At 34.5% G+C, this 12,400-nt stretch overlaps 1 protein-coding gene and 1 pseudogene across 2 annotated transcripts in view; one reads left to right on the top strand and one right to left on the bottom strand.

Moving 5' to 3' along the window:
* Nucleotides 1-12,400, bottom strand: part of SPRED1 (sprouty related EVH1 domain containing 1) — a 106,764-nt gene that overhangs the window by 87,392 nt on the left and 6,972 nt on the right. The gene's annotated exons all lie outside the window — the stretch shown is intronic.
* On the top strand, nt 6,956-8,005 carry LOC150016254 (Y-box-binding protein 1 pseudogene; annotated as a pseudogene).

Here is a 12,400-nt window from a genome sequence, read left to right as displayed (position 1 = left end):
TGTACCAGAGGTTTTTTTAAAAAGGATTGAGGGTTAAGTATAATCTATTACGAGTGAAGGATTAAATAAGGTAATTCATGTTTGACATACAGCAAAATTCTCAATTTATGTTAGCTAACATCCAAAATGTTATAATCTTGCCTAGGCTGGGTTGGTTGCTCTGTTGACTGAAGTGTCATCAAGAACACCAAAAGTCTGCGGTTTGATCTCCAGTCAGGGAGTATACAGAAGGCAACGGATCGATGCTTCTCTCTCATCTCCATACCTCTCTCCCTTTCTTTCTCCCCGCTCCCACCTCCCCGCTTCCGCTCTCAAAAAAAAAAAAACAAAAAAAAAAAAACCCAATAAATCAATAAACATATTCTTGTGTGATGATTAAAAAAAAACATGATCAGAATTTATTACATAATAAAACACATTTTAAAATTTAAAATCTCTTCTCACTCTAAACCATCCTCTTCCCTTTTTGCCAAAGCAGAAACCTTACCTAAAACAGACTGCCTTAGCAAACTAGTGGCATGGCAAGACTCCTGATTCCTTACCAATCCAATTTTCGTACTAGCTAGGTATGTAACATCCTTGTTTTTGTTGACATTTACTAACTTCATCAACATTCTGCCTTATATGTGTATCATGTATATTATCCAAAAAAATGTTGTTCCTAAAAGGAAAAATTTTAATCACTACAGCCAATTAAAAACAAACAAACAAAAAAAAAACACAACTATCAAAAGCCACAAATACATAGTATCAAAAATTTTAATACAGTAAATATAAAACAGTATTGGCTTGTCTACCAGAGACTGAGATTGGTATTACTCTTTCCTTATTAAAAACACACAAGTGTGCAAATATCTTAATTAAAATACAAAAAGTCCTAAGAAACAAAAAAACTTGTCAGTTTAGTTTAATGCCATGTCTCTGATAAAACTACAATTGTCTTACATAGCAGGACAAATTCCACACTTTGGAAAAAGCTACACTACCTCAAGCTATTAAATATTAAATATTTTTGAACTTTCTTCAAAAAGTAAGACTGAATAAAAAGCATGTCATTCATTCATTGTTTTCAAAACTTTGCTAGGATTAAAGAATTAGAAACACACAGGATCTATACTATCTAGACAGAAATCACTAACCACATGTGGCTATTTAAATTAAATAAAATTACAATTTTAGTTCTTCATTCCCTCAAGCCACATTTCAAGTACTCATTAGACAAATAGCCACATTAAACGCTACCATATTGGATAGCACAAACAGAACATTTCCAACATCACAGACATTTCTAATGGATTTGCTGCTTTAGACTGTCAAAGGCCCAAATAGTAGCAAATGGAAATAAGAAAAATTTTAATAGAAAAAATATCTTTCAGTAATGTAACAGAAACATTTTGAAAGAACTGAGAGAGAATGAATTAAAAATTAGTAATAAAAGTAAGTTTTCTTTTTCTACAATTCCTTTACAGTTTGATGTTTCCAAAAGGCTGGAGATGTACTGACACAGGCTGGAATCTCTCTCCAACTAAGATAATAAGGTTATTATTGCAACTGAGGAACAGGTTTTAAAGCTTCGAAAATAAGGTTAGGAGACTGATGCCATATCTAAATGCATATTGTCAAACATCTAGTGTTTATTGTGTACCAAACACTGTTTCAACATTAGAGCTATGAAAACTCTTATAATTACTTTACCTTCATTAAGAAAGCAATAATGAAAGCATGACCAAACAATGGACAGAATATCAATAATACCTAGCTTTTAAAAGCAAAGGATCTAATATAATGAACTCTTATTTTCCATCCCCGGATCACTTAATAATGTTTAGGTTCTCCGCCTGCTCACTACATGATCTGAACATCCTTGTGAATTTATTATTTTGGTACAACCAATACATTAAAAGGGCATTTTGCAATTCATTTGATACACCACCACCCAAATTTTCGGTCTGATTTTAATTACGTAGATATTTTACATAACTTCCCAATATATAGGTTATATAACCTTTAACTTAGCTAATAATACTCCTTATACAGATCTCATTTATCTCCGAAAACAGGCCTAGACATTTCAAATCTAAGGTCTATGTTCATTTTCCTCAGCTTTCTTTCTCTCCCTAAGGTTTTGCTAAAACTTTTTCTATACATGTCTGCCTTTTTATTCCAATTCTCTAGAAAACCCTTTTCCCTATAAGTAAATCAAAACTTATATAGACATATCTCTTTATATGCAATTTTTATGCAAAAGTAATTTACAAATAGGAAAAGGTTACTGTTTTCATTAGCAGAGATGCTCTCACATATGAAAAGATCTACTCTAAGTTACGTAAGTAAATGGCAAAATTGAGATGAGATTCTGAGTTTTTTTCTTTTCTGCACAACATTGCAGATTTCTTATAGAAGGCCAATTAGCATAACTGCATTTGTTCCAACACAGGTAATTCACTATCTATATAAATTGTATGATCTACTGAAGCTTTTATAGAAACAACACATTTTTAATTTAAGATCCCTACTTTATCTTTTCGCCTTTATAATACTTTTAATATAAATAAGTGCACAAAAGAAAATTTCTTCGGTATTTCCCATCATTTCCCAAATTTCCTACAGTGTGATTATACTGTTATTATACTTCAAGAAGTTTATATTCTTCTTTGCTGAATCCATATCCTTTTTGTTTGAAAACGGCAGTGCACGATCATCCCCTGGCCTCAGGAGCACATTCTGGATGTATCCCAAATGCTGTCTCTCTCAAGAGAGTACACCTCCATTAATGCACCACATGGGCTAGGGACACATAATGCCATAGGATATAATTTTTGTGGATAAAGAGCTTTCTAATTTTTCCTAACATAAATAATTTAAAACATTTCAAATTAGAAATAAAACTACATTATTGATTAGAATGCCATATTCACATTAGTCTTTGAGATAGTTTACTAGATTGCAAAATAATCTATACATACTTTTTATTTTTAAAGGCTGCTTTTGGAACACATTCCCATATCTGTCAGGGCACTTCAGTGAAGAAATCTGAGAAGCAATGATGTAACACTTATCTATATTCTAGCTATAGCAATTCATATCTGAACTCCCCTGCAATTTCCTCACAACTCGACCTTGAAACGCACTCTCCCAAGGATCCTATAACTTTTGAGTACTATCTCTTATTTCAGAACACAGTAAATTGAACACAAATGTAATCTTTAGTACCAATAAGGAGATACATTCACCCTTAGAAGACAACATCCCATACACTGGGCATGCACTGTAGTTTAGAACAGGGGATTTTTAACTTCAAGTTTCTTTACCAAGCACTAAGTCTATGTTATTTTAGGAAAGGTTTTGTGTGTGTGTGCGCGCGCACGCACACACACAGTGTCAAAAAGCATAATGTACTTGTTATTGTCAGAGCCAAAAGTTTAAAAGCCACTCTTTTAGGGCAAGGCTTTCGAGTCTTTACCAGATATGTAATGTCTGTCAAATTATTTAACTTCTCTAAGCCTCAGTTTCCTCCTCTTTGTAAATGAGGGTAATAATAGTAGTAATACAGGGGTGGGCAAAAGTAGATTAATAATAAATAATGTAATAATAAATAAATAGATGAATAATAAGATAAATACAAATAAACAATAAATAAATAAGAATAAATTGTGTTTCGTGGACTCACAAATGCAAATATACTTTTGCCTGCCCCTTTATTTAAAATGATTGTAACTGTCATTTAATTATGTACTAGGAACTATATTAAAAAATGCAAGTTACTGAAGTACAAAAATGGAAAGCAAGAAATATGAAAATGAATTTCATTTAAAAATAATCCAATATAAAAAAATGCAAATTTTTGGAAGCAGCAATTTATATCAAGAATAAAAAAGAAAACACATACTCTTTGACACAGTTATCTCGCTCCTGTAATTCATCCTAAGAATTTAATTGAAAAGAAAATAATTATATGCAAAATGATGCTCTTTGCAATGTTATTTATTAAAAAAAAAAGAGCTGGAAACCTAAACTATTCACTAAGAAGCTAACAGCTATGTAAACTTATGGTACACCTTGATGATATTACAGGCATTAAAATAATGATTACTAAAAAAATCTATGTATGTATAAGCACAGAAATTATTTATATTAAATATATCAGGTAAAAAATGAATAATAAATATTCAGCAAATACAAAAACAAGTAAAATTTATACATATGGATCTAGAAGCAAATGAAAATTTTGTTGGGCTTTTAACTGATTTCTTCCTTTCTTGGATATAATTATCGCTCCTTATCTTCTCCAAAACAAACAAAATAAAGTCAGTGTCTTAGTCCACTCAGGCTGTTCTAAAAAAATACTGATGGGTAGCTTATGAACAAGAGAAATGTATCTCTTACAGCTCTGGAAGCTGGGAAGTGCAAGGCCAAATTATTTAACTTCGCTAAGCCTCAGTTTCCTCATCTTTGTAAATGAGGGTAATAACAGTAGTAATACAGGTATGGGTGAAAGTAGATTAATAATAAATAATGTAATAATAAATAAATATAAATAAGATAAATATAAATAAATAATAAGTAAATTTATTTTAGGTCAAGATGCCAGCAGGGTCAAATTAAGGCCTTCTTGTGTTCCTCACTTGGTACAGTAGGACCTATCTGGACCCTCTCTCTTTTTAATTTTTTTTATAATTTATTGATTTTTGAGAGAGAGAGAAAGAAACAACATTGATTTGCTGTTCCATCTATCTGTGCATTCACTGGTTGCCTCTTGTATGTGCCCTGACCAGAGATTGAACCCACAAACTTCACATATCAGGGACAAAGCTCTAACCAACTGAATTACCTGGCTACTTGGAGACTCTCTTTAATATATATAAAACACTAATACCATACAAGAGGGATCCACCCTCATGATTTAAACACCTCTCAAAGGCCCAGCTCCTAATACCATCATCTTTGGGGGTTAGATTTTCAACAGAGGAATTTGAGGTGGGGTTGGGGGCACAAACATTCAGACCATAGCAGTCAGTTAAAAAGATCTGGCTCAGTTTCAGTTTTCCTCCCACTACCTAGCTAACTCTATTTGAGAAAGGGTAAATATACAAATGACATGTTTAGAAGTCAGCCAGTAACTGTAAGTCAAACTAGTCTTTTATTTGATGTATGCTGAGGCCTATGAATAGTACACATTATGCAAGTTCAGAATCATCTGCATCTTCTGCAATAGGGTCCATATAACATAAGGTATGTACATTTTCTTTCTGACTCACCTAGAAGCTAAGTTTGCTCTTTTGAAGTATCAAGACTAATAAAAATTGCTAAAGAAAACAAAGGTCGTTAGAGGTTAGCCTGTTTCACTCATTCATCTATCTCCTCTTCCTTTAAAAAAATGATAATACAGAGTTAAAGAATATCTTAATTTGACATTATTAAAGTTGTTATATGTTCATTTTTACTAAGTTAATTAAGTTTGCTTTTTGTCTCGAATAACCCTCACGAAAAAAGTATATACAATTTTTAATCATCATAATTTTTAAGTTCTTGATTTATGTTCATTTAAGATCTTGAGTTAACTTCAAATTCATTCCTAACCCATTTCGGTAATTATGTACCTAAGGCGGTTATTTCTCAATTAACAAATTATACCATTTTAGAATAATGAGACTAAACATCAGAAGTCTAAATTAAAATAGTTTTTGCTTTAGTTGTTGACTATAAAATGAACTAAAGCATAAGCTTACAGACCTTTTGCTGTCCTAATTAAAGATAACAGATTAAATCAAGAGGAATGAATTACTAAATAGCAGATCTAGCTTATCTCATTTATCACTAGGATCCCTATTAATATCATAGATCTAATCTATTAATAGAAATCCAAGTTGATTATAGTTGCAATTAAGTATCTAAATCTTTAATAAGCTGAAAAAAAATCTTTGTCTCCCCTTCTCTCACATGGAAGTAGATTTTTGCTCTCCATACAATATTTAAAAGCTCCTACATTTGAGAAAGGTGAATTTTTTCCACTGACAATGACAGAGAAGTCAAATCGACTCACACTTCCAAAATGTGTTCAGGTACTTGAATTGCTCTCATTAACAAGGTCTAGAAATATACTCCTTTTATAACTAAATATAATACTTGTATTAAATACCAAACAAAAAAGACTGGCTAGATCCAGGTATTTACCCAACACTTGTTACATACTCTTTACTCAATCTTTGCTCAGAACATGGAAGAAAATGTTCACAATGTGGATTTATATTTCTGCTTATGGGAATTTCTAGATTTTAAGTTTTTCTGAAAAGCTACATTTTAACATTTAAACTTAAATATGAATTTTCCAACAGGTCAAATCCTTTTTTAAAAAAGTAACCTGCCCTGCCCTGGCCGTTGGTTGTGGCTCAGTTGGTTGTAGCACTGCCCTCCCTGTAAACAGAAAGGTCACAGGTTCCACTCCTGGTTCAGGGCACACATGCCTGGTTATAGGTTTGGTTTCGGGTGGGGGCACATAAGAGAGGCAACCGATTGATGTTCTCTCTCACATCAATGTTTCTCTCCTTCCCTCCTTCCCTTACACTCTTTCTAAAAACCAGTAAGCATGTCCTCAGGTAATAAATAAATAAATAGATAGATAGATAGATAGATAAATAAATAAAAATGAACCCTACTGCCCTGACAGGAGAGCTCAGTTGGTTAGAGCATCCTCCCAATACACCAAGGTTGCGGGTTCAATCCCTGTTCAGAGCATATACAAGAATCAACCAATGAATGTATGTATCAATAAGTGCAATAACAAATCGATGATCCTGTCTCTCTCCCTAAAATCAATTTTTAAAAAATTTAAAAAGTAACCATACCAAGATGAGAGTGGATCCCATAGAGCACTGAGCAGCCTCACCACTACCAGTGGCCTAGTTACCATCACATCCCAGGAGGAGCCATGGTTCTAGTCACCATCACCACAACCATGCGCAGTGAAGCCAAAACCCAGCAGCCACCCACCATCCATCATCACCACCACCATTCTCAGCGCTGCTGACACCAAGTTTGGCACCACATTGGTGGTAACCTGCTGGAAGGGACAAGAAGGTGATAGGAACAATAAAATGGTTCAATGTAAGAAACAGATATGGTCCCGTCGACAGAAATGACACCAACGAAAACGTATTTGTACACCAGACTGGCATGGAGTTGAATAACCCCAGAAGTACCTTTGCAGTACAGGAGATGGAGACTATGGGGTCTGATGTTGCTGAAGGAGAAAAGGGCGAAGAGGTAGCAAATGCTGCAGGCCCTGATGGAGTTCCAGAGCAAGGCAGTAAATACACAGCAGACCGTAACCATTATAGACACTACACACATTGCTGGGGTTCTCCATGCACTTATCAGCAGAATTTCCATAACAGTGAGGGTGGGGAAAAGAATGAGATCAGAGCGCTCTCCCAAAGGTCAGGGCCAACAGCCCTAGCCCTACCTCAGGCAATGGTCCCCAAAGACCCTACAGGCATCAACCATAGTATTCCAACTCCTGTGCAGGGAGAAGTGATGGAGAGTGCTAACAACCAGGATGCAGGAGAACAAGGTAAGACAGAAATGTGTGTCAGGGCAATCGACCATGATTCCGCAAGGGCCCTCCTCACCACTGCCTAGAGAGGACGGCAATAAAGAAGTTAAGGAATCGGACTGCGAACCAAGTGTCGCTGGTTCGATTCCTAGTCAGGGTATATTATATTACTAGGTTGCATGTCAGGTCCCCAATTGGGGGCATGTGAGAGACAATCACACAGTGATGTATCTCTCCCTCTCTTTCTCCTTTCCCCTCTCTCTAAAATAAATAAATAAACAAACAAATAAATAATTTTTAAAAAAAAAAGTTAAGGAAAATCAAGGAGATGAGACCCAAGGTCAGCAGCCACCTCAACATCAGTACTGCTGCAACTTCAATTACTGACACAGATGCCCAGAAAACCCTAAACCACAAATGGCAGTGACCAAGGTAGCAGATCTACCAGCTTAGTCCGAGCAGGATGGGGCTGAATAAATGCCAACCTACCATCTTTACCATCATCCGGTTCAGTCACTCAACAAAAAGAAATAAATATGAAATCCCAGCAATAAGAAATGAACAAAAGATTAGAGCTAAAGACCATGAGTGCTTACTTTCTGTACACTGACCAGATAACTAGAACTATCTCCATTACCTGTGCAGCATGGGGTTTTTATTATATTTAACTACAAGACATCTCTTTTTGGTAATGACAAACGTGTTTTTGTTTTTAAGCCTGGTTTTTATCAATACACCTTTAAAGATTTTTAAATTGTTTCATATCCAGTTAAGCTGAGATTTTTAAGAACCTCATTTTTAATTGGTAATAAAAGTCAACAAACTGCAAGCATAAAGGTCTTAAATAATTTTTTCAAAAAGTATCGCTACCTAAGTGAAAGTAAGCACTGATTATTTCATGAACATATTACCTTTCTTCTCAAGAACTAAAAGTTCTTTTTAATATTTCCTTATCTCTAATCAAAAAATGTTTGAGAGAGGGGAAGTTACACTTATCTTAACATCCCTCTGAAGTAGGGACACATTATCCTGATTGTACAGATGGAGAATCAAGCACAAAGACAGCTTACATGATTTGCCAAAGTCCTAATATGACAGTCAGTAGTAACCACAGAATCATGTTAATTAATTGTGAACACCAAACTGTAGAAATTTAATTAGTGAATTTTGTTTTGAAAAGGCCTTTCCAACCACTAAGATTGAAGTATCCAAAGAATACAAAACCTCTGTCAGACAATATAATTTATTTGGATCAAGTCAACATGGTGATTAGTCTCTTTCAAAAACCTTAAAAGTTCTTAATAAAATCCAAATTTGGATAATTTATTCACAGGTCTATCTTTTCTCTTACTTTCTAATTCCCAACATCTCTCATTCCTGAGAGGGCCAATATTACAGGAGATCTGTCATTTCCAATAACCTCTACTCTTCCCAGGTGAGCCCTTCTCTTTTCTTATCCTCCTCCTTTCTTCTTGACACCTTCCTCTTCAATCTGTAATTCCAAGATCCTTATTCCTGTCTCTTTAAATTGTAGAGGCAGATGTCAGCACTCATACTACCACTCTATAAGTCCCTCATCCCACATGCACATTAAATGCATTGGCATTGGCTCAGGATTCCTCTCCAACTCACCTCCTAATATCTAGCCAGCAACTTGAACAGCCACATTGTTGACCCTGTAAAATGAACTAGCAGGTCCTGGCTCCTCTACTCCAACAACCTGTTTCTACTTTAATCTTTCCTCACGCCATCACTCTGGAGTCTTGTTCTCTGATCAAAATCTGTCTTTCAATTTTTCCCGGTCCCACTCTGTGTCCTTTAACTTTATCAACATTTCCAGTCCCCCAAAAGATCTGTCCATTCTGTGTGTCTACCTATCACTTCAAGATTAATTTTTTTGTTTAAAATTGAGTTTGGCCATTAAGCGTTTGAGCACAGTGTGGTAGAAATACTATGTAATTTGAATTTCAGTTCTAACACTTACTCCCTTGTGTGGCTGTGGGCAAGTTAACTAAACCTCTCTTTTAAGTCTCAGATACCTCTATCTGTAAACTATGGATAATGCTTAGCTCACATGGTTGTTAGAAGTATTAAATCTAGCACCGTGTCTGACAAGCAGTAAAACAGCCTGATAAGACTCCTTTTTCCTGGGCCTTTCCTTAAACATTTTTTTTCTTCCTCTCCCAAACTGATATCTCCTTATTCAACAAATAATCTCAACTCCTAACTTCTTCTAAAGAGTATAACCTTACTCTTTACTGTCTCCATTTCATCACTTCCCATTTTGTTTTGAAGACTTTCTCTCTGAAATCTCTTACCTCTCAAGACTTTTCTGTCTTTTGCTGTCTTTTCTTACTCTCCCTTAAAAACACTGCTGTTTCTATTCAACTTTTCATTTCTCCTTAATATTCTCCCTGGGCAATTTTCCACTAGCTTCAACTATTACATATGCTGAATATGTCACCTCTAACTGTCCTCTTAACCATCTTTGAGCACCAAACCTATAATTAAAATGCCTTATGGGACATTTTCTTCCTTGATACATAGTAGGCACCCACAAATTTGAAAGATCAAAATTGAGTTATTTTCCCTTAAAAATCTTCTCTTCCTCTTCCTACTTTATTTAAGCACATCACAGCAGCCCAAATTTAAAATGAAGTCATCCCACACTCTTCCTACTCCTTTCTTCACATCCAGTCGCATAATCATACTTACTGGAAATCTGAATTGCCTTACAAATTCATCCTCAACAATTCCAAATGAACTATTCCCAGCTGTTCTTTATCTTGATCATTATTCCATCTTCCTCCTCAAAAGGAGTTTTCTTTTCCTTTCTTTTTCCTCTAATCACCTGTCTAAATGAACCCTAGTTTTTAGCTTTCTACATAAATTTGACATCACTCCCTCAAAATAATTCCTCACTGTCTACATAATAAAGATTTAAGCTGGTACTTTTCATTATTACCCTTACTAACGTAAGAATTGTAGTGAAGAGGGAGGGTAGCTCAAAAAATCATTTTCTTTGAATGCTTAGTGCTTTATTTGAAAAATGTATGGGAATTATGTTCAAAATTAATGTTACTAATAAATTTCCCTCAACTTTTCAAACAAGAAGTTTTCAGAAGCTTATGTCACATTTATCTTGTGGACCTCAGGCTCCAGGCCTAGCCATGACCCTTTGCTCCAAGACTGCTGATACATAGACAATTCACTGGCCCTATTCCTTTTTTTTTAATCTCCTACCATCCCTCCAAACATGTTTATCCAAAAATCTATTGCTTTTCTTCAAACCTCCTGTGCTTGTTTTTATTTCCCCCCTCTCTTCTTGGGATACCTTTTCCCTTTCCAGCTCATCTCTGGCTGACTCCTAAAATGCCACTTCTTTTCTGAAGCCTTCCTTCACACACTAACTCACACCCTGCCATCCACCTCCATTTAGAATCTTTTTCTTACAGCTTGAATAACTTCATAAGCAAAATACTCATCACACTTCAGAAGAATCTAGCTCCCCTGTTGGACAGTGAAAGCAGTTATCAGGTTTTACTTATCTTTGTATCTCCAAGGCTAAGGAAAAGCCAAGTGCCTAGTAGGCAGTCAAATGTCACTGAACTGAAATTCTTGAAGAACAAGTTACTAAAGGTATCTGTCTTGAAAAACTTCTAAGAAATTTATATACATAATTCAGCCACTAAAATTCTGAAATGCTTGTACGTATTATTAAGGGGGCAAACCCAAAAGTGATCCCTAGTTCCAATCTCAAAATATCAATGCAATGAACAATAAAGCACTAAAAAAATATTTGCTGACTTCATGCAGAAGTTACTAAAACGTTCTGATGTGCTGAAAGGTACAATAACTTTGAAAAAGTGGCATAAGAAAACTCCCAATTCACTAAATTTCATCTAAGTTTCTGGTAATCCTGTCATAGGACACAAATACAGAGAAGCCATTAATAAATACCAAATACTGTGTATCTGCGAAACTAATATCTGAACATATGAATAAACAAGTGAGATATGTTTAATTATATGAAATAGTATCATTAAATATTACCAGCAAAACAATTACATTCTACTTTCAAGTCATAATGGCCTTTATCTAAATTATAATCCCTGTTATACAAGTAAAATTTAGAAATAAAATTACAACACTAATCAGATTAAATGTTACTTCCAGTCACTGTTGAATTTACTAACCTTATTTTTTGCACTCTAAATGTAGAAAAAAAATGCCTTCCAAGATAATTCAAAAATTTCAGATACAAGGAAATCTTCACCAGTCAATTCTATATATGAGTAACAGGAATGCTACATTAAAGATGGTTCAGAAATACAAAGAAAATCACCTAGGATCCTGGAACTCTTGAACTTAAAGAAATCCTAAAGTTGATCAAATCTTACATTCTCATTTTAATTCAGAATAATTAAAAAGTCTAAAATTCTAGGGAGCAGAAATAATATAAATCTATATTTATGAACATTTATATTATATTTATAAATTCTGAATATTTACTTCCATATTATGGGCAAAGATTAAATGACAATACTGCATTCCTGGCACTTACTAAGACTATCATTTCTCTCCTTTAATCTTTAAATGTGATAAACTACATGGATTTTCTTATGTTTCTCTGTTCTTGCAATCTCAAGATAAACCCAATTTGACTGTGAGGCTTTGTTTTGCGTTTAGTTCACTGAATTGGCTTTAATTTGCTATTCCTTGAAAGTTCTCAGCCATTATCTTCGAATATTTCCTCTCCTCCATTATCTCTTCTTCTGGAACTGTTAGCTGTATGTTGAACTTGTTCACCTTATCCTTCAGATTTTCTTAATCTTCCCATTTTATATC

The sequence above is a fragment of the Furipterus horrens genome, unplaced genomic scaffold (genome assembly GCF_987537825.1).
Source record: "Furipterus horrens unplaced genomic scaffold, mFurHor1.1.pri manual_scaffold_3, whole genome shotgun sequence".
NCBI classification, from domain to species: domain Eukaryota; kingdom Metazoa; phylum Chordata; class Mammalia; order Chiroptera; family Furipteridae; genus Furipterus; species Furipterus horrens.
This window is presented reverse-complemented; position numbering and strand designations above follow the sequence as displayed.